At 36.2% G+C, this 27,999-nt stretch overlaps 1 long non-coding RNA gene across 1 annotated transcript; it reads left to right on the top strand.

The window, feature by feature from the left end:
* Positions 1–27,155, top strand: LOC129462811 (uncharacterized). Its single transcript, XR_008650959.2, has 3 exons — positions 1–243; positions 3,735–3,852; positions 26,906–27,155. It is a non-coding gene; the product is annotated as an uncharacterized lncRNA (long non-coding RNA).
* The last annotated feature ends 844 nt before the right edge of the window (positions 27,156–27,999 follow it).

Below are 27,999 nucleotides of genomic sequence, written 5' to 3'. Positions count from 1 at the left end.
CTATAATCTGAGGTTTAAAGTGTTCCAACATTATAAAAAGGCTATGGAAGTAAAAAGAAATTTCTTTTTACCTTCTGGAATTTTTACCGCAGAAATGCAAGCAAGGAGAAGAGAAACCCACTGAGGATTAAGGATCTCTATCCCAAGAGGCAAAAGCATTCTGAATGCTCAATCATATCTACAGTTAATGGACAAACACCGTTCATTACCTGGTGAACATACAAACTTCAGCAATTTGGAATGGTGAGAAAAACAAAGATAATATTTGGTAGAATCTGAGAAAACTGACAGTAGAGAACGGCAGTCCCATTCTTTCTTATTTTTGTCTGTCTATTAAATTAGAATATCTATCACTTTAACATATTCAGAAATATTGGAAAGTGTAGTTCTATCCCTCTCTTAGCCCCATTATTCATGTATTCCTAAGAATGAAGAGTGAAGATGGCAAGATTGGCATAAACATATGGATATACCTATTTTCTTTCTAGTTGTACTGCTGTGTGGTTTACATAGTCATTGAGTGCTCCTGTCCTCCATATAGTAAACCCACCAGTGGTATCTGCTGAGTTCTGCGTACTAGAGATGAGTCTTCTGGCAAATTCTTTCTGCTACACACTACTGAGAGCCCAAGAGCCATTGCAGAGTCATTCCTCCTTACAAATGGTTAAACCTTCAGATGCAAACTTTTCCTTGGGTGGATTTTTCCAAGATCTAACTTGGAGGAACCAAGATATAAAGAAGGCAGGTTCAGTATTACTGGGACATGTCAACTAAGATGCGGGTGCTCGTGGCAGGTTACACAAGCTTTTCTGAGATGCTGTCTTCCCTGTGATCGTTGATTTAGAAGCTAGAGATGGGTCTGTAGCATTTATGACTTATTAGTAGATGTAGTCACTGGACAAGTCAAGACAAAAATTAGAAAATTGATGAAGTGTCTAAAACATTTGTGTACTCTTCCCTTGATCTACATATTTAGTTCTACAGCTTTGGGATGCTAAGCATCATTAATCATTCACATTAAACCTTGTTGCGAAGTAGCCTGTACCGACATTGTTGAATAATTAACTCCCCTTGAATCTGCTGCTAATTGCTACATTTCACAGGGTACTTGGTGGCAAGTGTGGCTTCCTATTAAACACAGTCCTAAGACACTGACACTCCCTTGATCATCACTAGTGCCACATTCACCATTTGCCACTGGTTTTTCCACAGTTTTCCCAATAGAGAAAACACTACTCATACCACAGAAAACGGGAATCCAGATAAGTAAGAAAAAAACAAATCTTTCAGGGGAAAAAAGCATAGATATAAAACAATAGGAAGAAAAGGTCAAAATCATGATTCATCAACTGGAGTTACTGTTAATAAATTGTGCCATATTCAGTGAGTCAGGCAGGCAAGGTCATATATAATATAGACCCAAATTTATAAAACCAAGCTCTGTCTCCCTGTCTTTGTGTATGTGTTTGTATGTGTATGGAAAAGTATTTTAGTGAATCAGGATAACCTATAAGACATAATCCTCAAGGATTGTTTTTTATTTTTAAAAAATTCAGCTTAATTTATTATTACTTTCTTCTAAAAATATAACACTGATAAGTTCCATATATTTTTAGTAATTTTAAAATAATTAAGATTCCTCTAATGAGGAATTAAAATATCCAACCCAATGTACTAGTGAAAACTTTGAATGGTTTAGTGTCGTGGCTTCCTCTCCATCCCTCTTGAACCAGTCCACCTTCAGCTCACGTGACAGAAGACTAGGAAGCCAGCCCGCATTTAAGAAAGGGGTGTTGTATATTTATTCTATTTTCGTTTTTTGTCTTTCTATTTTTCTTCCACAAACTTTGATTCTGAACACTCCAAAGTTGGAGCACAGTGAACATGAGGAGGCAAATAGGCAGTCAAGTGCTGAGTTAACAGGTAGTGTTATAGGCAGACATCATACTCTATGGACTTGTAATCAGTATAATTTTTATGCTCTTCTATGACTGCTATTATGTGTTCTTCAGAAAATCAGCTGACACTTGGGAACCTTTTACCTTCAATTTCCTATGGTTGTCATCCTGACTCATTGCTTTCTAATTTACTTGCACTTCTGCATCTGAACATATCTCTAGCTTTTCTCTGGTGAAGTATGCTGACTTTAGCTCTTAAAAGGAATTTGAGAAAATCTTATCCTGACTCTCTATCAGCTGTAACTCATATCAAATTCAGAGGAAACAGACAAAATGTTTGTTTAACAAAATCTGAAATTACAACATGGTGAATCCAGCCATCTTAAATTTGGCTCACCCCTCAGCAGCTAGCTTTGCAAATCTTTTGCTCTAAGGTTTGTAAGGTAAACACACACACAGATCTACATCAAATGACAAATTTCAAGCTCTCTAAGTGATTCTGCTCAAGTACCTTCTACTAAGTGTATGATGAAGAGCAGGAACAACAAACCATTACCTCTCTTAAAGTAGTAAAGCTCACAGGTCAACGAAAAAATTATGCACTCTGCCTATTTTTTCTTTTCTTAGCCTTTTCAAGCTCGTCTGAAGTGTAGATGTTGGTTGGCAGGTTTTCTGTCACTAACGTTTTGCAATTCCAGCAAAGTGGCATAATTGGAATGCAGCATCAATTGTTTTCAAGCCCCAGCTGAAACTGATGTCATAGTTTTCTAAATATATCTCTTGCTTATTTATCTAAATATATCTCTCTCCCTTTTTCTGAATGTGTGTAAGTGGGTGTCTTCCCAAATAGGAAATTCTCCTTTACTTAAATATTTATGCCTAAGTGTCCTCATTAATCTTCTTTACTGTCAGGCTGTTAATAAACACATATAGAAATAAATGATCAAGTTTCCCAGACAAGGTAGAATAACAAGGATTAAATGTACACTTACTTTTGAAATAAAAACAAAAAAAGATGGACACAATGTATAAAACAATGGTTTCAGGCAATAGGCCATCAGGCAAAAAAAGGTGATTCTTGAGAAAAGATACAAAAGAAGATGGGTCCCCAAATTGCCTCACATCACCGAAAAAGAGTTTCCAGGGCAAAGAGAAGGAAGAGTGAGCCCAGTCAGAGGCTGATAGACTCCACATTTTGAAGAGATAGAGCTCGGAGCCAAGACAGACTGAGGTGTCTTGAGTTCACAGGGAAGAGTGTCAGAGAGGAAGCTGCCACACAGAGAAGAAGCTTTGGATAGCCAGTCATCAGAGGTTTCTGCTAAAATCTTTAGCTGAGTACTGATGACCACATATGTATCAAGAGACTGTGTGAAGCCATGGAAATAATTACCACCACCACCTATGACAAAAAGAGCAAGGAAAGAATACCGAAGGCTCTAAAATGGCCAAGTGCTGTTCATGTTTCTACTGGCAAGAATGGAAAACTTAACAATTCACAGGTTATTTGGTAGGATACTCTAAAAGGTATTGCCTTAGCAGTAGAGCAAGCAAAATTAGTCCCAAAGATGTGCATAATAAAAAATTTTGAGATATCTTCATTGTATCTTAAATAAAAGCCCAAGAATGCCTACATAAAAAGTTAAGAGCAGATGAAGTTAAACGGATAAATAGACTAGATAGCATAAATAAGAGATAACAACAGAACCTGGAATAATGTTGTTTGGATGGCCTGTACTTTAGGAACTATTGAAATAAGATGACTGTGAGAAATTGTGTACTACTCGCTTTGTAATTTAAAAACTTCTGATAAGTGAAACCACATTTTTTTTTTAATAGGGCCTCACTCTGTAGCCCAGGCTGGAGTGTAGTGGCACAATCATGGCTCACTGTAGCCTTGACCTCCTGGGCTCAGGAAATCCTCCCACTTCAGCCTTTCAAATAGCTGGGACCACAGGTATGTATCACCATGCCTGGCCAATTTTAATGATTTTTCGTTTTTGTTTTGGTAGAGATGGAATCTTTTTCTGTTGCTCAGGCTGGTCTTGAGCTCCTGGGCTCAGGCGATCCTCCCACCTTGGCTTCTCAAAGCCCTGGGATTAAAGGTGTGGCCTGCCGCTCCTGGCAAAACCACATCATGATGGGAGAAAATGTGTGTTAGCATTGGACTTACTTGACTACAATGGTACAAAAAACTGATCAAAAACGAAGTTCCTTCTTACCTGTGTCCAAGTGACCTGTAGGAGCCTTATCCTTCGGCAGCTATATGAACCCTGTGTTAATGAAGAGACAAACATCAGCGTTATGTGGTAACTTTTGGAGCTGTTCATAAGATTGACAGGTTGTACATGCACTACATACCTATTTGATTGGCTAAAACAAACTAACAAAACCATTGCTGGACAAGGATCTGGAGCAACTGGAACTCATAGAGTTCTGGAGAAAATGTGAAAAGGTACACAAGTTTCAGAATGCAGTTTAGTAGTTTCTTCCATAAACATTCACTTACAACCCAATACTATCCTAGAGCTTTTAGAAATTGTTGTAAATGTATTTTATAATTTACATGCAGTAGAATTCATCAATTTCTAAAGTTTCATGTTTTATTTTTGTTTTTCTGTTATAAATGTCTTTCAGCCTAAAACATCTCTTGTAGCATTTCTTTCAGAGCAGATCTATTGGTGATGAATCCTCTCAATTATTCTCCATGAGATAAAATCTTTATTTCACTCTTATGGGTAAAACATATTTTTGCCGGATATAGAACTGCTAGTTGACAGTCCATTTCTTTCAGAATTTTAAATATTATTCTACTGTCCTCTGGCTTCAGGGTTACTAATGTACAATTCTCCAAGTCAGTTCAATTGTTGTTCCCCAATATGTATCACTGTTGTCTAAAAGCCTTAAGATTTTCTTCACCTTTGGTTTTGTTCCAAGTCTTTGCTATTGTGAACAGTGCTGCAATAAACATACGTGTGCATGTGTCTTTATAGTAGAATGATTTATAATCCTTTGGGTATATACCCAGTAATGAGATTGCTGGGTCAAATGGTATTTCTGGTTCTAGCTCCTTAAGGAATTGCCACACTGTCTTCCACAATGGTTGGACTAATTTACATTCCCACCAACAGTGTAAAAGCTTCCTGTTTCTCAGTTTTGGACAATATTTTAATGGTATGTCTAGTCATGGTTTATTTTGAGTTTATCTTGTTTGAAATTCACTGAGTCTCAAATCTGTACAACTAATTTTACCAAATTTGAGAAGTTTTCCATAATTATTTCTTTGAAAATCTTTGCTGTACCAATCATTCAGAGACTACAATGACATGGAAGTTAGACCTTTGGATATTGTCCCATAGGCCCAGAGGGTTGGCGAATTTTATTTAGTTTTTATCTTCTTTAGATAGGATCATTTCAGTTGATCTGTTTCCAACTTCACTGACTCATACTTCTTTTATCACCAACCAGCTACTAAACCATCTTTTTTAAAATTTTTCATATTGCAGTTTTTAGTTTCAAAAATTATATTTGCATCTTTTATAAGTTTATTTTTACCTGCTGTGAATTTCTATTTTTTTAATTCAAGTATATTAACAATTATTTTATCAAGCATTGTTATGGTGGTTGCTTTAAAAGTTTTGCTTAATAACAGCAATTAAGTTTTCTCATGGTTAGCATTGATCATCTTTCTCCTTAAGAATTGGTAAAGCTGGATGCAGTGGCTGGTACCTGTCATCGCAGCTACTCGGGAGGCTGAGGTAAAAGGATCTCTTGAGCCCAGGAGTTTGAGACTAGCCCGGGTGATACAGAGAGATCCCCTTTGAAAAAACAAAACAAACAAACAAAAAAAAACGAAGAACAAAAAGGAGATTGATTTTTTTTTTTCCCTGGTTTTTGGTGTATCAAGAATGCTTGCATAATGACCCTGAACATTTTCCTTCTTTTCTTTTTTTTTTTTTGAGATGGAGTCTTGCTCCCCTGGAGGGCAGTGGCGCGATCTCGGCTCACTGCAAGCTCCGCCTCCCGGGTTCACGCCATTCTCCTGCCTCAGCCTCCCGAGTAGCGCACGGCTAATTTTTGTGTATTTTTAGTATAGACGGGGTTTCACCGTGTTAGCTAGGATGGTCTGAATCTCCTGACCTCGTGATCCGCCCTCCTTGGCCTCCCAAAGTGCTGGGATTACAGGCGTGAGCCACCACACCCAGCCATGCCCAGAACATTTTCAATATTATGGTATGAGACCCTAAATTCTCATAAAATCTCTTAAAATCCTCCTAAGAATGCTCATTTCGGTTCTGTTTTATTATGGTTTAGCAAGCAAGTATTAAATTAAATTCGGTCTGCAAATTGTCTCTCATCTTCTGTTCATAGCAGTTTTAGTATCAGTTGTTTCAAAGCCTTTGCTATACTGTTTGTTTTTCCTTCACGTGTGCCACTTAGAGTTTGATCTGGGACTTGAATGATGGTTTAGATTCTAGTTAATTCTCAAAGTCTTTGTGTACTTCTCTGGGCGCGTTCCCTCCATGCACTCCTTAGAAAAATTCCAGTAATTGTCTCTGTTTGCATACAGATTTAGTAATCCCCTGGCAGATATTTTCCTTGGATATTTCCTCTTGTATTTCTTTCCCCCTTCCCCCACCTCCAGTATGTAGTTCCTAGGACCCCACCTCAGTTACCATGGGCCATATATGCAGATTTCTTTCGGAGTTTCAGTTTTCTGTACCATTGCATGCTTCCACACAAATGGTCCACAATAACTATTAAGCATCTAGGAAAAAAAATATATAAAAAGAAAAAAATTTCTTTGAAAGAATTCCTCTCACACTCTAGTACAACAGGGATCCCATTTTCTGTATTCGGAGAGACAAGTTTTTCTTAGAGTTTTAGGTGCTCGGATTTTTCAAACTGCACAGCTGCAGTTTAATTCCATAACTGATGCTTACTTCAGGGCAAGGACAGAAAAGAAAAATAAAGCAAACACACACACTCACAAACACACACACACACACACACACCCAGAGATTGAGAAAGTAAAAAATGGCCATTCTTCCCACACAGTCTAGGGCTGGCAGAGACTTTTATCCACAAGCTCTCTGGCCAGAAAGAATCCTTTTCAAAGTTTTCTTAACAGCTGACACGCATTTTCTTAATTTAGCCTGCTCTCCTGTCAGAGAATAAAGGGATAATAAAAGAAACCACCCAGGAAACTTATTGCCAGCATTTTGTTGTTCTTCAAATTTTAGCTTCCTTCACTAATCTGCCTGCTGTTATTTACTTCTCAGAGTCCTTAGGTAGTTTTTTTGTGTATTTTGCTCAATGTTTTTATTTGTAATCAGTGGGAGAGACAAGCTGCAGTGGCTTACTCCGTTTTACCTATAACCAAAAGTATCCACTTCTAGGTATCTAGACAAGATAAATAAAGACATATAATTCATACAATAACATAATAAAATGTGGCAACTTCATTTGTAGTGACCACAAATTGAAAACAATGAAAATTGCTATCAACTGCAGTGATCATAAATTGTAGTATACCTGAACAATGGATTATTACTCAGCACCTAAGAAGAGTGAACTATTGACACATGCGATGCATGAATGAATCTCAAAAGCATTATGCTAAGTAAAGGAATCCAGGCACGAAAATGTATATGCAGTTTAATTTCATTTAGAGAGTAGTCTAATGAAAAAATGTAGTGGCAGCGAAGTGATTGTTAAGGGTCACGGTGTAGAAAGGGCATCAAAAAGGGGGCACAAAAGAATGTTTTGGAAGTAACAGCAATGTTCTATATCAAAATTATGGTGGCAAGAGTGGCATGACTTTATGCTCTTGTCAAAACTCATAAATCATACATTTGAAATTGGTAAAATTGTATTGCATGTCCATTTAAAATTCAATAAAGATTATTTAAAAATTTAAACACAGAGGCGATGTATACTGTATTTTCTCCCTATGTCTCTCTATTAAATTAATAGAGTATGTTATGTCTTGTGAGTTTGATTATCAATACAAAACACGTTGCGGTGATTCTAGGAGAAGTAATAACATATGTCAAATGGACTCATTTGACATACTCCTCAATTTTGTTTAATATGAAGAGAAGTTCCTAAACCAATTTGCATATTCTCTTTTCATGATAATTCTTCCCAGTTGCCAAAATCTTCCCCAGAGGACTCACATCCGCTTGAAGGGGACTGAAAAAAGTTAAGTTTTATTCTATTTGCCTAAGTCAAAAGTCTTTAAGCTATTATATGGAATATAAAACTCTCACTCCCAAATGCCATGGTGGACATCCTCTTAGGCCATAAGGAAAGCAGAACTCAGAATCAATGTGACCCTTAACTGAAACAGTTTCAGCTGTGATGTGACCCATTTAACTCATTTGTGGGCGACAAGGAATGACTAATTATATCTCTAAAAATCAGTAGCCAAATTTTCCTCTGTAATTAACTCACAGAAACTATATATTCATCAGTACTTAAAATAAAAGTAAATATTTCAATCCATAGTAAAGAAAAAAAACCTAGGTATATGTACTTATATTTAATTGGAAACTATCACCAAAAAATACATTATGTTTTAGATGTAATAATTAACCATTATGCTGTTGAATAAGAATATTTTTCAAGCCTGAGAGATAATTTCAGCAGGCAACATAGAAACAGCTATGTCTCCCTACCAGATCTAGTCATATCCATCTTCTCAATTAAACCTTTAGGAATGCATTTAGTATCTGAAATTAATATTAGATATCAGTTCATCAAGCTGGATTTTTATGCTAAACAAGAACAAATAGCCAAATAGCAATGCCTTAGGACAGAATTTGCAAATAGTAGACACTCCATAAATATCTGTTGAATAAAATAATTACATTTTTTAACAGATAAATGATTCAATGACATTGATAACCCTTAAGCTCCATGATACTCAAAAACAAAGTTGAAGCACTAAAAAATAAAAATAAAAAAGCAAGAAAAAACATCAGAAAAGGAGATATTCTACACAGGTCATAGAAGAGGCTTGAAGAACTGATGTTTTGATATTTTTTTACCTGCAATTATAATGTGAAGTGAGATTCTTGTCTCTAAAGTAACATATCTCCAGATAAGTATGCTCTTCGATTTTCAAAACAGAAAAAATAAAGCAACTCAGCAACTTTAAAAAAAAGCACATAGATAACTCTTTATAAAAACAATGCATTTTGATTTTATAGTTTATGTACATTTATATTACTTTAAAATCACCAGCATAAAATTATTACAGATTTTATCTTATAGTCAAGTATTAACTATTGACCGTACTATCTACTAAAATATTTGAAAAAGTAATTCTTCACCTCCAAGTCCATTCACTAGGAAGCTAATATTATCTTTGGGAGCCCAAACATTAGATTACGGGCATAATAGCACACCTACCTTTCAATCCCAGCTTTGTAAATTAAACCAGTTATTTATCATATTTGGGAATGTTTACTCATCTTTAAATGGGGATACAAATACCTCCATTAGGAAGTGTAACCTCTTTACCAAGTCTAGTAATAGGTAGAAGATGTAATATGGTTTTTCAGTAAATATCATTACTGTTAATTAATCAGACAAAGGCAGGCAATTCAGAAGAATGCATACTCTAGAACCCCATTTCATGGTTTCTTCACATATTTCATAACTTACAGGCTTCACAAAGGAAATCTCGAAATGGATCCTCCTCTCCATAAAACGCTTTACCTCAGCAGGTTTTTGTGATATCGGCCTCATAATTCCAACAGTAGTGGTAACTAGAGAATAAAAACACCTGCAAAAACACTTTCTTGTTTTTAATCCTCTCTGGCCTCTCATCCCCCACCTTGTGTTTTCTGTCTTTGATCTCTTGTGGGTATTATCATAAACCACTAAAACAAGTCTCCTATTAAACTACAATAACTCTTATTTTTTTGTGTGTGTATGTGTGTGATAAGAACATTCAACACCAGACCTAGCAAATTTTAAACTATTCAATATAGCATTATCAGCTGTAAGCATCAAGCTGTACAGTAGATCTCTAGGACTTAATTTATCTTGTATAACCAAAACTTTGTCTCCTTTGACAAATATTTCCTCATTTCCCTCTCCACCTAGCCCCTGATATTAGTCAATTTTATATTCTGCTTCCAGGAGTTTAACTGTTTCAGATTCAGCATACAAATGTTATGCATTATTTGTTCTTCTAAGTCTGGCTTATTTCACTTAACATGATGTTCTCCAGGCTCATCCACATTGTCACAAATTATAGTACATCCTTCTTTTTTAAGGCTGAATAAGATTCCATTGTATGTGTACACCACATTCTCTTCATCCACTCATTTGTGAATAAACATCTATCTTTTCAAAACTACAATACCTCTTGTATCTTACTATCATTGAAAAAAATAGTTTTCATTATTATAAGGCAGATCATTTTGTGAGTTTGACTTTATTTGTGCCACAATCTATAGCTAAACATGGTTTTGACATATGTTGGGGAAGATGTAGTGGCATATTTCATTCTGCAATCAAGGATTTAAAAACTATACCTGAAAATATCTAGTTCAAAGCCTGATTCATATGAAGGTTTAAAAATCACTAATTCAGTTTAAATTGAAACAATAATGATTTACTGTGTTAAACACAATATTTTAAACATTTTAAGCAAATTTGTTGCAAATAAACTGAAATACTCAGAAAAGGAACTATAAAAATACTCTCTGTCTTTGAAGTAACATTGTATGCTCTTATTTACAAACTTTTTCTCTAATCATTGCCAATGTTTTCTCTACATATCAGGTAATTAACTGGACTTAGCATCATTGTGTTTACTTCTCAGTTACTCTTTATTGAACACTTTTCAAATGCATTCTATTTTTCTTATTTGGATTTGGCAAATTATCTTGCTAACATTCTTTCAAAATGACTTTTAAAGACCTCTGTATTGATTTCATTATGCATTAGTTGAACCAACTATTGCAAACCTTTCAAAACACTATTGTTTTTTTCTTGCTTTGCAGCTTCATTTTGGGTATAATTGACAAAACTATTTATGCCCTTTAGAGTTTACTCCAATTGTTAAAGTTTTCATAATAACAAGCAATTGTTTCTTGGACCTATTCTTTGTTTTCTGTTGAATATTTTCTGAGTTAATAGTTTGAGTGATCTCTTTTAAACAGTGAAAAACCTAAAATTGTGTTGGTTAAAATTGCATTGTTTTTGTTCCTTTCAAATCCTGACCTTCAAAATGGAACATAATTTTAAAATATAATTACTAGAATTGAGTTATCATCTAATCATAGTAAGTAAACACCTTTTTGTATTTTATGAAAATGAGCTTTAACAAGCAAGAGAATGAAAACATCTCAAAACAGAAAGTAGTATCTAACACGAATAGATATTACCCTTTAAAATATGAGTGATCAAGATAAGTTCAGAAAATGTTCAATATTCCAAATAACCCTCCCTCCCCCCCAAAAAACCCATGAAAATAAAACATCATTGATAATATAATCTGTTTATTAAAAATAAAATGTTATGGGCTAGGTTTTGATAGTATGAAGAAATTGGCATTGTTATACACCACAAAGTTAATTTAAATTGTATCAATGTATAAACACAGACATAATACACACATACATATAGTTATGTATGCATATACATATAGGTATAGGTACATATACCTATATGTGTATGTATATGTGTATGTACAAATACGTGCACATATGCATAAACTCATATAAATGTATACAATTTAAATTCACATTAGTACCAAATATGTGTATATAGGCATGTGCGTTTCTCTGTGTGTGTGTGTGTATAAAACACACAATCGCCCTTCGATATTCGTGGGTTCTAACTCCTCATTCTGACCTAGCCCCATATATAAAAGACAGTATTTGTGAGATGTGGAAACCACTGATACTGAGAGACTGACCGTAGTAATCCTGGCTTTTGCAGGGCCTACAGTGGAACTTGAGCATCAACAGACTTTGGTAGATGGAGGGTACTGGAACCAGTACCCCAGAGGTACCCCAGGATGGCTGTGTATGTAAATATTTATAAGTTTAAATATAGATTGTGTGATGAAAAACCCTTAAATACGGTGAGTTCTTTGGTCCCAGCCAATTTTCTTTAACTAATTTGTCTTCACAAACTAATAAGATGCCCATACAATGATATAATTTCAAGGTTGTTCTGTGAAGTTTTATTCATGGTAGAAAATAATATTGATGTCTAATGTCAAATAATTTGTTAATATAAGATAAAGTCTATAGCTATTTTACAGTATAGACTAATATAAAAATATTAAGAATTATATCTTAAAGGACATGTAACAGATATTAATAAGTGAAATTATAAAAAATTATAAAGCAATGCATGTTTACAGTATAATACTAATATATACTAACATAAGCACATGTATATAAGTACACAATAAAATGTATTACTTAAATTAATATTTAATTTTCATGAACAACTATTATTCCCTAATTCTATTCAACTATTATCTCTAGATAATTTTTAAATTTTTGTTTCCACAGCTTCTACTTGATAATATATAATTTATAAATATAAAGTTTTTTAAAAGCAGTTCTAAATACATACACAGACACATTAAAAATAAGAGTTTTTTTTCTTGTTCAAATAATCTTAATCTTAACATTTTATCTGTGTTTTGAATATACAAATAAGGAAAATTATTCCTAGGATGAGACGTTGCCTTGCTTTTTTCTAGAAGTGGAATCTACACTCTGAAGCTAGAAGAAGAGGTCCTTCTTGAAGGAAAAGTTCCCTGATTGTTCATTGCTATTACCAGTTCCTGAACCTCTGTGGTAACACTAGTTTGAGGAAAGCGGTAGCTACCATTCTTAAAAGAGTGATAAGTGCATCCTTTTAAAGTTGAATCTGCTAAATAGGAATAGCCTATCTGTCTTTTCTTACTATTTAGTGTAGTGATGCTTTTATTATAATGAGAAATATGGTCTAGGAGGTTGGCTGAGTGGGAACCATTGGGGTAAGAAAAGTGAGCCCATTTGCTAGGAAATATGCTATATTGTATTACTCAGAGGGCTTTCATGAAAAATTCATTAATGCAAAAAGCAATGATGGTGTTTCATGACAAGGATGTGTCATATGCCAATAGATGAAAATAAAATTTGTGTGTAAATTGTGATACAAATTCAGTGCAGCAGTCAAAGTGGATGTAATAGTCTGTCCCCTCTTATTTCGCAGTTTGCATACTCAAAGAACAATTAGCCTGCCTGTATGCATTCTTAGGATGCACAAATATACATACATATATACACGTAAACATAGGCATATACATATAAATATACAAATACATACAGATGTATATATAATTGTAAAAAATAAAGCTTTTAGTCCTAAAAATCTTAGTATTTTTATGGCTAGGTAATTTAAAACTTTCTCTTTGAAACAAGAGTAATCATACATATTTTTAAAGTAGAACTTTAAGATGGAATACAGGAATAATTCAGTTTGCCAGTATTTGGTTAAGAATTTTTGCATCTATATTCATCAAGGATATTGGTCTGTAGTTTCCCATTTCTGTTATGTCCTTTTCTAGCTTTGGTCTCAGAGTGATACTGGCATCATAGAATGAGTTAGGGAGGATGGTCTCCTTCTGGATCTTTTTGAATAGTTTCAGTAGAATTGGTATCAATTTTTCTTTGAATGTCTGGTAGAATTCAGCTGTGAATCCATCCAGCCCTGGGTTGTTGTTGTTGGTGGTGGTGGTGGTGGTGGTGGTAGTTTTGTAAATTACTGATTCAAAATCACTGCTTGTTATTGACTGCTCAGGACATCCATTTCTCCTGATTCAAGCTGGAGGGATGGCATGTCTCCAGGAATTTATTATTTCTTTTTGATTTTCCATTTTCTGTGCATAGAGGTGTTCATTGTAATCTTGATCTTCTGTAGTTTTGTGGCGTCAGTTGTAATGTCTCAATTGTCATTTCTAATTGAACTTGTTTGAATCTTCTCTATTTTTTTCTTGGCTCATTTAGCTAATTCTCTATCAGTTTTGTTTATCTTTTAAAAGAACCAGATTTTTTGTTTCATTAATCTTTTGTAATTTTTTTGTTTATATTTAGTTTAGTTCTGCTCTGATCTTTGTCATGTATTTTCTTCTGGAAGCTTTGTATTTGGTTGGTTCCTTTTTTCTTTAGTTTCTTGAGGTGTGACTAAAAACTAGAGAAATAAGTTTCTACATTGTCGGTTTATTAGGTTGTCAATCTGTGACCTTTCGGACATTTTGGTGTAGACATTTAGTGCTACAAACTTTCCTGTTAGCACTGCTTTTGTTCTATCCCAGAGGCTTTGGTAACTTGTGTCACTCCTGCCGTTTCATTTTGAAAAGGTTATTAAATTTCTATCTTTGTTGTTTAGCCCAAAATCATTCAGGAGCAAATTTTTAAATTTCCTTGTATTTGTACAGTTTTTAAGGTTCCTTTTGGAATTTATTTCTAGTTTCTGTGCATAGAGGTGTTCATGGTAAGTGTTGTTCTGCTGTGGTCTGAGAAGATATTTGATATGATTTTAATTTTTTAAAATTTATTGAGATTTGTTTGTGGCCTATCATATAGTCTACCTTGGAAAAGGTTTCATGAGGGTGAAAAGAATGTACATTCTGCAGTTCTTGGGTAGAATGCTCTGTAAATATTTGTTAGATCCATTTGTCCTGGAGTACAGTTTTAGCCCAGTGTTTTCTTGTTGACCTTCGGCCTCAATGATCTGTCTAGTGCTTCAGTGGAGCGTTGAAGTCCCCCACTAATACTTTGTTTCTGTGCATTTCTATTCTTAGGTTCAGTAGTAATTGCTTTATGAATCTGGGAGCTCTGGAGCTGGGTGCATATATATTTACAATTACATATTTTGCTGAATTGATCCTCTTATCATTTAAAATTATCTTATTTTCTTCTTTTTCTTACTGTTGTTGCTTTAATGTCAGTCTTATCTGATACAAGAATAGTTACTCTTGCTCAGTTTTGGTTTCTATTTGTGTGGAATATCTTTTTTCTATCTCTTTCTCTTGAGTCTATAAGAATCCTTATGTGTTAGGTGTGTCTCCTGAAGACAGCATATATTTGGTTTGTAATTATTTTTTAATCCAGTCTGCCAATCTATGTATTTTAAGTGAAGCATTTAGACTATTTACATTCAACATTAATATTGAGAGTGAGGTGCTATTCCAGTCACAGTATTGATTGTTAACTAGTGACTTTGTTTTCTTCATTGTGTTTTTTTATAAGTTCTGTGAATTTTATGCTTTCAGGAGTTTCTGTTTCCATTCTGCTTTGTACTAACCTTTTGTTTCAAGATGTAAAACTCACTTTAGCATTTCTTGTATGGCTGGTCTAGTATTGACAAATTCTCTCAGCATTGCTGGTTTGAGAAAGACTTTATTTCTACTTCATTTAGGGAATTTAGTTTTGCTGAATATAAAAATTATTGGCTGATAGTTATTCTGTTTAAGGAGAATAAAGTTAGGATCCCAAACCCTTCTGGCTTATAAGTTTTCTGCTGAGAAGTCTGTTGTTGGGCTGATAGATTTTCCTTTACAGGTTACCTAATGCTTTTGTCTCACTTCTCTTAGAATGATTTCCTTCACACTGACTTTAGATACCTTGATGACTATATACATTGTTGATGTCTTTTTTGCTATGAGTCTCACAGGAGTTGTTTGAACTTCATGTATTTGGATGTCTAAACATCTAACAAGACCAGGGAATTTTCCTCAATGATTTCCTCCAATAGGTTTTCCAAACTATGTTTTTTTCTCTCTCAATAACACCTATAATACTTGGGTTTGACTGTTTTACATAATTCCATATTTTTTGAAGGCTTTCTATTTCTTTTAAATTTTACCTCAGTATTTTATTCATTGGGTTGAACAGTTCACGCCTCAGGCAAGTAGGGGGTGCCCATGGGTAAAAACTGGCTGCAGCTAAAGCAGGTGTGTAAATCCAATATCCCCATGTTAGGAAGAGGTCCCAGCCTTGATAGAGGTGCCTGGGTAAGCTCTCATTGAAATGCACTGAAGTCTTTTCACAGGAAAGGAAGGGAGCTACCCCAGCTCTCCTTCTAATCCAGCAGAAAAGCAATCAGCCTCCTAGTCACACTCCCGACCCAGTGTCCCAGCTATTTCAGATCATGCTAACACCCCTTTTTATCTGCAGGAATACTGATGTTCCATGTAGAGAGTGAGTTTGACTCTACCTCTTATCTGAGCCTGAACATGGAGGGCACTCCTCTTGAGGTGATGCAGTCACCCTGAAGTGTTCCAGGAAGGTTGTCTATTGCACTCATGCCATGCTCCCATGGAAGAAGCCCTAGCTGTGTCTTCAGTAGTGGGAGAAGGGGATTAGAAGTCCTCTTCTCCAAAACCCTTCACTAGCACTGTGACTGCCTGATTGTTGGGGTAGAGCTGCAGACTCCCCACTGAGCCCAGCACTGCACCTGTACCTGTGCTGAAATAAACTTCTCACAAGTTGAGAGCTCACAGACTCAGGACTGCAGGCTGGTTTTCTTTGTCCTATGGGGTGCTCCCTTAATGTGATGCACTTCTCCTTTCCCTTGGAGTAACAGTCCCTGAGGGGCAGACTACTGAGAATCCTTGTGCTTTTCTGGGCTCTTCTGGGTCTAGCTGCCGACTGGGACTGCCACACTCCAGGATGGTGCTGGGGAATGTCTGTAAGAGATCCAGTGATGTGACCTCCCCTCTAATCCCCTAGCAGTGGGTACCAGCATCCACACTGACAGGAGTGGGAGGAGAATGACATAGACTCTGAGGTTTCCTTGGTTATAAATAGCCTTAGTATATTGGCTTTCTCAGACGCCAAATGTAGTAGTAATGTACCTGGCAGATGGACTCAAGACCTCCTGATTAGCCAGGGTAATCTAGGCAAAGGAAATAGCTGAGATCATGCAAAAGTTTCCTCTTTCTTTAGTGTTGTGTTATTGTGCCTGCAAATTTTGTAATGGGCTATGCCAGTTGACCTCCATCTAGGAGCTGGTGATTGAAAAAAGCACCAGCTGTGGTGGTGGTGGTGGAAGAAGTGGAATTTATGTTTTCCTTGTGTCACCCAGGGGATGTACTCTGGTGCCTCAGGCAAGAGGGAGGGCCATGGAGCTCCTAAATGTTCTTGTTGTGTTATCCTACCAGGGTGGGTGGAGAGGCCAGTTAGGGATTGGGCCAGGTAAGTCTGTCCTCTGGCACCTTGCATGCAGGCACAAGCATCGGCTGCAACGGAGATCAGAAGGCAGTTCACTAGCCTTTGGAGTAATGTTCCAGGGAGGAGCACAGCTGCCCCTGCTGCACAAAAGAATCCACACAGAGAGTGGGGGTGGTAGCAGGCAGCAGTAAGCCCCACTCAGCTTCTATACACTTGAAAAGGCATGTCTTAGAACCAGTGTTCTGCTAGTGGCAACCAGCAGGGTTCCAGGCAGCCTGTGCTCAGAACTCAAAACTGCCTCAGGCCATAAGCTTTCCCAATGGAGACAGAAACTGTGCTTTCAGGCCACACCCCTCCCCGCCTGCTCATGAAGCGGAGGTGTCCAACTCCTGCACCCATGTTTATAACACACTAATTACTTGCCCCTTGATTCTGCTCATCGAGATCCCTTCCCATTCAATATTCGATGGCAAATCTCCATTGGGAGCTTATCTCAACCTGTGCCCACCACCTGAGTTAGCTGGCAGAGTTCCGTGAGGTCCCCTGTGAGGTATGATCTGGAATGGCTTCCCTCTGTCCCTGCTTTAGTCTGCGAGTGAATGCAAAGTATGCCCTGATGCCTCTCCTTCTCATATATTCCTCACTGTTCGCTAAATCACCTCCAGCACTGGGTAGGATTAAGGCCTTCCCTGTGGCGGGGTTTGCCTGGCTCCCCTGTGGGAGTGTGCATCATGAAGGCAGTCTCTCTCCCACTCACCCTCTGGAGATACAGTGTTCTGTCTGATTCATCATGTAGGCTACTGCCTGCTGCTTCTTTCAAAGGGTCGGTGGTTTCTTTAAGTTATTCTGTTAAGTTTCTAAGTTGCTTCTTGGAAAACAATTCACAGAGTAAATTTCTACATACTATTTTCTCTTTCCAAGTGAGAGAGGCATGCTACCAATGTCTCCAATTCACCATCTTTGCAAGGGGTGGGAGGTGGGGAGGAATTACATCAACTTTTTAAATTTGAGATTGGCTGCTGTTTTCTAATATTTTAGCATCATGCAGGACAGCAGACAGATTAGTTGCTATATTCCCTTCTCTGCCTTTTCTCTGTTTCATACCTACTACTGAGGTTTTGATATGCCTTGAAGCTACAACATGAAATATGATGTTATCTTTTTATTCCCTTTTTATGATTATCCGAAACAGTAATTTAACACGCTATTCTAGAGCGTTCCCTTCCTCATGCTCACTACTAGGCTTAGCAGTCCACTTTCCAAACCTATATTTATTCCATTGAAATGAAGGCTATATGCCATGTTTAATTTTCTGACATTTATCTCTGGCCCTTGCAATCTCAAATATTTCAGAGTCTTGGTGATCACATCAGAAAATCAGCTTTTGGTCTATTGAATTAGCTGTTCTCATAAAATATTTTCTTATTAGGATATAAAATTAGTAAGTACTTTTTAAAATATATTGTTTACACTTCCAATATATTTAATACTAGTCTCTTGGGATTTATGTCATAGATATTTCTAAAATTTTGAAAACTAGTATTTTAAGACATAATTCTATTTCCCAGGTTCAAAGTATCTCTGGGCCTCTACACAGTATTTTCTTCATAGTTTTTTGTTCTTATCCTTTTCCCAAATTATACTAAATGCACATACAACCTCCCCAACCTAATCTGGATGGCTTTATAAAGCTTGCATTTGGTAGCATTTCTGAAGATACCTTTTGTTCTTGTACAAGACAGCTTTTGTTCAGTCAGTCTCCTGCTAATAGTTTATTTTCCTGAAGAGGTCAATTTTTACCTATTTAATGAATCCAGTTTCTAGCACTTTGAACACTAAAAGCCTCATGTTCTTTCCTGAATGCTAAAAGCCCGCCTTGTCGTGAGACACACTGCTGCCATGCCAACAGGCTGGCAAACGTTTATTTTGAAATGACAACAGGCACAGCTCTCCTGCTGATTTTTCCCAAAGCTTTTTTTGATTCATTTGGCATTCACCCTATCAAGTATGCAATTGGAAAGTACTATAACAATTAAACATTATAGCCCTTCTTAATATTTTCAAACTTATTCCACAAAGAAGTGCACAGAAAATTTTCTATCTTAATATTTATAATTTCAAACTCTTTAGTGTTGTGTAATTATTCCTGGGAGGTACAATGTGTGAGCTGTTTACATGAGATGAATGGAACCATGAATTTATAAGTACATGCTCCATTACACTCATAGTGTATTGCTTCTTAATTTACATGTTGCTTTGGGCCATGAAGGAGATTATTCTGGCAATTTTAAAAGAGCTTCTTTCAAACTCTGTAGATTCATCTCCCAAGGCTCCTTTTTATTCTGTGATTTGAAAACCATTTGGTGGGCAGAAATTTCACCTTGCGTTTGTCAGATAAATTTCCTACTTATCATATTTGGCTTATGGCAATATGGTGGTTTTAGAAGAAGAAAGCATGAATCCCATGACTTACTCTAATGGGACAGGAAACTGTAGAGTTAGAAGACAAAGAACATAATTACATTTTTATGAGCAATCATGTAAATATATTACTAAAAATGTTCATTCAAATAGCATAGTCAAATGTAGAAAGAAGAAAAACTGTCAGAAGCCAGACTAAAAAATCCTTCTATTTGACTTCCAGACTGCTCTATCTAAAGAATTGACATGACCAACTTTGTATGCCTGCCTAAAAGCCAACTTAATTAATTAAGAATATTAACCAGGATCATATTGGAGGAACAAAAAAATTCGAATTTGTAAAGCTTAAAAATAAATATTACATCTAAATAAAATGAATAACTTACTTTAGAAGAAAACAATATTTAACATACCCAAATAAGTATATTTGTCATGAAATTTCCCTTTTTAAACAATTCAAAGTTATCAGTATTTCCTGTGGTGGAAGAAGTCTGAGAGTTATTCTGATTTTCCTCTCATATATATAACATATTGATAAGACCAAAATATATGGCTTCATTCAAATGCAAAGTATTGGAAAATAATTAAGTCAGCAGACATGAGTTTTTCACTAATTGTATGTCTTGGAAAAAGTTTCTGAAGCCTTCTGTGTAAAACATGATAGCTAGAATAGAAATGGCCATAAGGTCATTCTTGGAAAGTCAGAAATTTCTTCCTAACCGACTACCAAACATAGGTGAACAAAAGAGAGACAAAATTTTATTTCAGATTTACTGACTTTTGGGAAGTGCATTGTATAGAAAATAAGTGATTGGATACTTATGCTTTGACAGTTAAATTGATGAGATCATAAGGTTGCCTGGAAATGGCTGGAAAAAAAATGCCTCTCTGAATGTGTTAGGGAATGTTTCCCAAATTGCACACGCTCTCTGTCCTTTGTCTCACTCTGAACTCTTGGAGACTCTCGTGCATTTAGGAGGTTTGTGGATTAAAGCTGGGAAACCAGTAGATAGCATCATATATTTTGAAAAAGCTCATAGGGTATCTAATGTGATCGCTTCCTAACACAGCTGAAGAACACTGGTTTCAATTGATTTAATATTTTTTGACAGTATATGTAGCTGTGTGGACAGTATTTTCCTAACCTTTCCCAAATGAAATATCAACAATATATAAACATTCACACTTTTTAAATTAACTTACGAAGTTTTATCAATGGAATCCTTGAAATCCAATCATTTTAATTATAATTTTAGTGAATCATCATTCTTGAACTTCAAAAAGTATTGTTATTAAGGCTAATCTGAACTGTTTGTTCACCGTAATTATAGATATGTTATATTCTACATTATACCTTATAATTGCGCATAGTAAATATTCATTAGATATTTAGCTTTTCTTCAATATATAGGTCCTTTGACTGCATACACTTTCCTTCTTCCTCCTGAACGTATCTGTGAACATAAGTCATAGGAGGAAAGTGTTCCCTGAAAAATTAGATGAACTAAGGTATGAAAAGCTCACTGAGAGAAAGCAGATAAGATGACAACCTCGTGCTACAGTGCTTGTTGTATAAGCCCAGTCATTTATCTTTATCAGGGCCCTAAGAGGAATAGAAAATGCACAGGTAACTAAAGCAAAAACACTCAAAATTGCAGTTTATTAAATGCATACTATGTACAAGGCAGAACACTAAATATATCCAGCTTAATCCTTTCCACAACTCTATGAGGTTAATAATGCTTTACCTGTTTTAGTGATGAGTTTAAGTAACTTGCTGAGGCTGTAGAATGAGTAACACTATAGTTAACTGGCATCTGCCTCAGTTCTGTATGATTCTAAGTGCATGGACTCCAGAAAGCTGCTGATAACTCCAACACAGCCCTGAACACTCCTATGTGTACTTAGTAAATTGGTTTTGCTACTGATACTTAAAGTACATGGGCAACAAAATCACAATCAAAATGATTTGTTAAGTACAGAATAAGATCAAGGAAAGTTTACTAATTTAAATATTCAACGACTTCAAGCTAATACTGACCCATAGCAACAATATCACTGGTTGTGTCTCAAACGTAGAAGCATAGTACTCATCAAGTACATATTGAAAACTTTATTGGAAGGGATTGAATGTATATTAAATGTAAGTGTGTATATGTATAGATGGATGTAAATATATAGGTCTACAGACAAATAGATATATAGATACACATGTGACACATCAAATTTTTGTCATACAAGCAACAAAAATGCTTCCCCAAATCTACAAAATACTGAGAATATGTAGTAGATAGACACTGAAAATATTGCATTCTAGAGCATTTTAAAGATACAATCAGAAAATTTCATTTGGCCAATGAAAAGGCAAATAATCACTCTTTTATAATTTCGAGCAGACAAACACAAAGCAAAGGTCCTGTATATAAGTCTGGAAATTCCTAATATTAGATGGCATGGAATCTTTTTTCCTGGGACATTGCTTAGATGAGTACTACAAATATTTACTCTCATTCGTCTTCTTAGACAAGGTCTACTTTGCTGTTTATTATGCATTCCTTCCATAAACAAGTACATGAATTTCCATGATTTTAAATATTAATATATTGATCATAATGATATATTGATAAACATTGGTATGTAATAATTTAAACTTATTTAAATTACTAAATAAATTAATAATTTATTTCACTTGCTGCTGTTAAATATTTTAACTACTTCCCATTATTCATAGAATAAAATAAGCAATCATTGTCATGGTCTAATAGGCCTTGAGTACTTTGGTCATTTTTAAAATTTCTCCAGGCTTAGGTTACATCACTCTTCCTCTTCAGCTATTAATAATAGGCTTTTCACAGTTTTTCAGAAGTTCCTTTAACTTTCCTGCCCTTGGCCTTTGAACATACTGTCCTTTTAGTGAAACACTTCTATTTCCACTTGGTTTTCTAGCTAAATCCTATTCATCCTTTAGTGCATACCTTAAGAATTACTTCTTTAGTGAAGCTAATCTCAAAGGCAGGTAAAGTCTTATTTTACATTAATCTCTAGTGCTTACTCTTTGTAAGAACTAAATTGATACTTACAACAACCTATACATAGTATGTTTTAAATAAAAAGAATGAATAAATGATTATTCTGTGCTTTTATTGAATTCCAAAAGTATTTTAGAATACTATACTTAAGAAAATTTAGATAGGTTAATGTGAGGTTAAGCCCTGTTCTAAAAGTTATTTTGTTTCTTGCAGGTAACTTTTCATATGATGCATTTTTTTCTTTAAATACTGATTTTTATTATTTTTACCTCATTATTTATAAATACTGCACACAGTAAATCTCAAATATAGAAATACTGACATTTCAATTTAGTAGGCCTCAAAATGGTTTCGTTGTCTCTTTTTTTAGTGATGATATTTTAGCTCCTTAAGTTCATGGCGTATCTCTGATTTCTTCTACCCTCCACAATATTTAGTATTGGAATCTTTCTCCCTATCATTTTTGTCATAACATCATCTTTATTGCTCACACAAACAGAGTACTTAATGCCAGATACAATCTTCACAACAATTTTGAGATAAGTACAACTATTGTCCTCATTTTAAAAAATGAATAAACTGAGGCAACTGCTTCAAAGTGACTTCTTCCATTAGCAAATATCAGGGGAAGAATTTAACCCAGGAAGGATTTCTACGGAGGCTTTTTAAAATTGGCATTCAAAGAATATAGGTTTAGTAGTGTAAGATTGCCAGAATATCTAGCAATCTGTGTATTCATAACAGAATAGCATAAATACACTCAAAAGCAGAACTACAGACATTGGAATAGAGACCCCAGATAGACATTTGATTGGTGCGTGCTTTTGTATCTGCCCAGGAGAGAGGTATCAAATAACAGCAAACATAGTTGCCAATAACAAAACTCGTTCCGATATTCATAACTCTTTTCTTTTCTCTGAGTCTATATACATTGCTAATAACAATGTCATTCTGTTTCTAATATCATAGTAGCTTACTCTAATAAAGAAGTGAAAATCAGTTATCAGTGTAGGCTTCCTGTCATTAGCTTTTCTCATGAAATTTAATGTTTTTTTTCTCCTGTATGGTAGTAATTTGTGTGACTAATAGCTTATATATTTTATTAACTAGCAAGCTGTTCTGTTTTGTTAATTACTAAATAAAATAGTTGTCAACTGTGTCTGGATTTTTTCAAATGTGAAAAAACTACAAAGAATGTATTATAATTACAAAAAGCACCTATTTTGCAAGTTTGAGATGTTAAGAAACAATTTGTGAATATTTTAGAAAATTTGATTATAAAAGAATTGAGAACAAATTATTCAAAAAATATCTAATAATGTAATTCTGTATGTTATTTTTATATAAATCCAAATAAATTGTTCTCATTCTCATTCTCTCTCCTAAAAATAGAAAAATCTGTTTGATTTATGACTATCTTTAAGAAAATGAGATATATCTCCTTTCTGCAGTTTTCAATTCATATAAACATATAAATAGACTTTTGCCACCTTATGTAAAGAAGAGCTAAAATAAATTTTCACCAAAAATAAAGAACCATCAAAAGGGATTGACCGTTGTCCAAGTTTGAGCCTATTCCATTCTTTCTTGGCGTGTTAGGTCATTCTTGAATTGCTATAAAGAAATACTTGAGGTGGTGCAATTTATACGAAAAGATGTGTCATTGGCTCACAGTTCTGCAGGCTGTATAGAAAACATAGCACTGCTATCAGCTTCTGTTGAGGACCTCAGGAAGCTTACAATAATGATGGAAGATAAAGAGGGAACAGGTGTCTTACATGGCAAGAGTGGGAGCAAGAGAGACAGTGAGGAGAAGTCACATAATTGTATAACAACTGGATCTCATGAGAACTCATTCACTATTTTCAAGCAACACCAAGCCCTGAGGGATCCACCCTCATGACCCAAAAACACCTCCAACCAGGCCTCAATTCCAACCCTGAGGATCACATTTCAACATGAGATATGGGGGGACAAATATCCAAACTCTGTCATTCAGTAATTTGAAATAAGAAATAGAAAAATGAGTGACTTGACTCTTAAATTGGACATTGTGGGCAGTAAAGTAAGTAGAACCAGCTGACAATGGCACCATTATATGCCAACACTGGGCAAGTTAAATTTGAGTAAGCTGAAACTGAACACTGAGCAGAAGAATTGTTATACTTAGGAGATATTGATGTATGTGTACACAGAGGAATAGAAAACAAAGACCATGCAGTCCCAGACATGGAGAGAACATCACTGTCTAAAGACTTTCCAGTTTGGGGGAAGTTCCAACTGTGTTGCTTCAAATCGGATGCCTGGAGTTCTCTGTACATTTACAATGACCTATCTTTTTTTTTTTTTTTTTTTTTTTTTGAGACGGAATCTCGCTCTGTCACCCAGGCTGGAGTGCAGTGGCTCAATCTCGGCTCACTGCGAGCTCTGCCTCCCGGGTTCACGCCATTCTCCTGCCTCAGCCTCTCCGAGTAGCTGGGACTACAGGCGCCCGCCACCGCGCCCGGCTAATTTTTTGTATTTTTAGTAGAGACGGGGTTTCACCGTGGCCTCGATCTCCTGACCTCGTGATCCGCCCGCCTCGGCCTCCCAAAGTGCTGGGATTACAAGCGTGAGCCACCGCGCCCGGCCTACAATAACCTATCTTTATATGCTATGCTTATCAGAAGATTCTTGGACCCTTGAAACCGAATGCTTCCTGAATAAAACAACCTCATTCTAAACAGTTAACCTGAGAGTGTATTTTCACGCAACAGAACTTCTTTTGATTGTAGATAAATAACCACAGCTGTTTATATTTGGATCATGTAATATATAAGAAGGATAATTCTTCATCAGGTATATTCAAATATTGACTCCTTACTTTACAATTTTTTACTCTAGAGGTCAAATTATCAAATAATATTTTTATTTTTAGAACCTTCAATACATTAAAGATTTTTAAAAGCAAAACAATAATTATATTTTAAAAACTGAGAATGACTGAAAAACTGTATAATAAGAACTATTTGTATTTTTTCTCTAACTCTATAACTACTTCTAAATTACACAGACAAAAATCATAGAAAAAGTCTGAGTTCTAGGTTATCCTCATTGAACTGTGACACTTACATTTACGTAAGTGTCAGTCATAAAATCCCTTTCTCCCTCTCTAAAATCCCCAAAGTTATATGGTCACCTCTATCCCATATCCTTCCTTCCAGATCATTGTCCTGATATCCACTACCTGAAAAACCAAGCCTAAATGTTTCACGAGTTGATTCCAGGACCTGCATAGACATGGATCTCTTCTTCAATGTGTCCTCTACAGGGTGGGCTCTGCTGCAATTAGGAACGTTGATATCTAAGCCTAGGAGTAGAAGACTGGGGACAAAGAATGGTTCTTGTCACAAACCGTGGACAAAACTTAAATAGGCTGGTGTGTCCATGCTCATGTGCAAAAGTCTTGTCATGGTGAGAGTTTGAACCTGGCAGAGGTGGAGAAGGGGAGATCAGCCAAAGGCCAGGAGCTGGCTCTCTCCTTACTAGCATATTCTTGCTCAGAGCTTAGAAGAGTCTAAGAATCCTCCACTCAAATATAATCTTCCACATTATTATGAAGGTATGTTAGTCAGGTTAAGAAGATAAAACACATTTCATTGATTGGATTATAAGTTTTGAGTATTCAACACGTAGTATATGGACTTTAATTGATATTATCACTCCCTGAACTACAAATATGTTGAGGGCAGACCAGAGGTAAGACTTAATCTTTTCTCCAATAATATCTATCAAAAGTTAAAATTTTTGGTCTGGAATATCAACACATTTTCATTTTATTTTAAGAGTAATGTGAACCTGGATTCTAAGCAGACTGGCACTTTTTCTTTTTTTATATTAATTCTGGGACCACAACTGGATAATGAATTAATCCTAGACCAGTCTGTGTATATTTTGGGTCCCAAATTATTTCTATTCCAGGTGTCCTGTGGTATCTGCTTTCAGATTTAGAACTGTTGCTATTCAGGTGGTTTTCAGTGTTTGGTAATGTACTGGGTCAAGAGGGTCTTTAAATATCTGTTGTCTGTCAGTTGATTTTGCTGAAAGACTATATTTCCTTCTAATGCTCTGCAAATTTTTTGCTGGGTGGTGCTTCAGTCGTTTATGCTTCTGCACCGTAGTGGCTCTCAAGCCCACTGATGGCTTACTACATACCCTTTCGAGGAGAACCAGGAGTGTCAATCATATAATTCTCTCCTCACTATCGTTACTCGGTTCAACCCAGGACACATATTTATTAGTCAGTGAGTTTCTTGGGGTGTGCATTTTCTCTGGCCAACTCAGCTTATCTTTCTTATTAATCAGTATCTTTTTCAATCTAAAGAAAGAAAAGGAAGGCACAAGATAGCCAACAAGACATAGCCAGGAAAAGCCTCTCGCACCAAATGAGGCTACAATATCAAGTAAACGAACACATATCCAACTCATCTTTTGAAAAAAAAATTGAGAGTTGATAGAGAAGTGACACTGACAATGAGGCTGAAGAGGGGGAACCTAAGAGCCCTGCAAGGGGTTGCTGTGTGCACCAGGACTCATTCTTGGCCCTGAATGACTCCTAAGGAAGTGGTGAGTTAAATAACTGTGGGACAACCCGCTGTCACTATGGTACCCTAGCTACAAAGGATCCTACAAACCCCATTGACAGTTGAGCTCGTTGGAGATACTTCCCAGAAAGTAGGCAAATACAGGGCTTATGCCTTCACAGAGCCTAGAGTGTTTTACAAAGAGACAGCTGCAACAAAACACAGCCATAGGTGTCTGTCTCCCAGGGCTCTCCATACTGCTGTGAGTGGCTGTAGCCTTCATTCACTGCCAGATCTAGAAAAAACAGGGCTGTCTTTTCTATAAGACTGGGGATGTCAGGTCTGTATGCACCTTACTTGCAAGCCCCTCCAAAGGTCCATGCCTGGCCACTCCCACAGAAGCAGGCTTGTAGCACAGTCTCAACTGTTCCACTGAATTGCCTTTCTGGTGGCCCCCACTGGAGCATTTTGCTGGCTACCTGTGCTGGAGCACTTCTCCAGTAACCCCTGTGAGGGTGTTTTGCCAATGGCCTGAGAGCATCTTGGCCCCTAACACAGCTGGTGCTTAATATTTAGGGGCCAGATTAAAAAGCCATGGGTCTGGTATGAACACCCCAGAGTTAGAGCATAGAACCTAGGAGTGCAGAACTGAAATCTGTGGCCAGAACTCAAGTGAGGGAAGAGCCCTCACTCTCAGAACACTGGAGAGAGAGAGGCATGGGTTTGTGGGCCAATGTTGGAAGCCGGGTGTGCCTCCCACCACAGGGCTGGCTTGGGAAGAGTGTGGTTTGTCTGCCAGCCACAGCTTCTGCTTGGTGGATTCCCTTGGCTCAGGACACCTAATTGCCCAGTGATCTGGGCATAGGAAGCTTGGGACAAAACTAACTAATTGGGC

Source organism: Symphalangus syndactylus, chromosome 2 (genome assembly GCF_028878055.3).
Source record: "Symphalangus syndactylus isolate Jambi chromosome 2, NHGRI_mSymSyn1-v2.1_pri, whole genome shotgun sequence".
Classification (NCBI taxonomy): domain Eukaryota; kingdom Metazoa; phylum Chordata; class Mammalia; order Primates; family Hylobatidae; genus Symphalangus; species Symphalangus syndactylus.
Note: the sequence above shows the minus strand (reverse complement) of the source record. Positions and strands in the feature narration are given on the sequence as shown.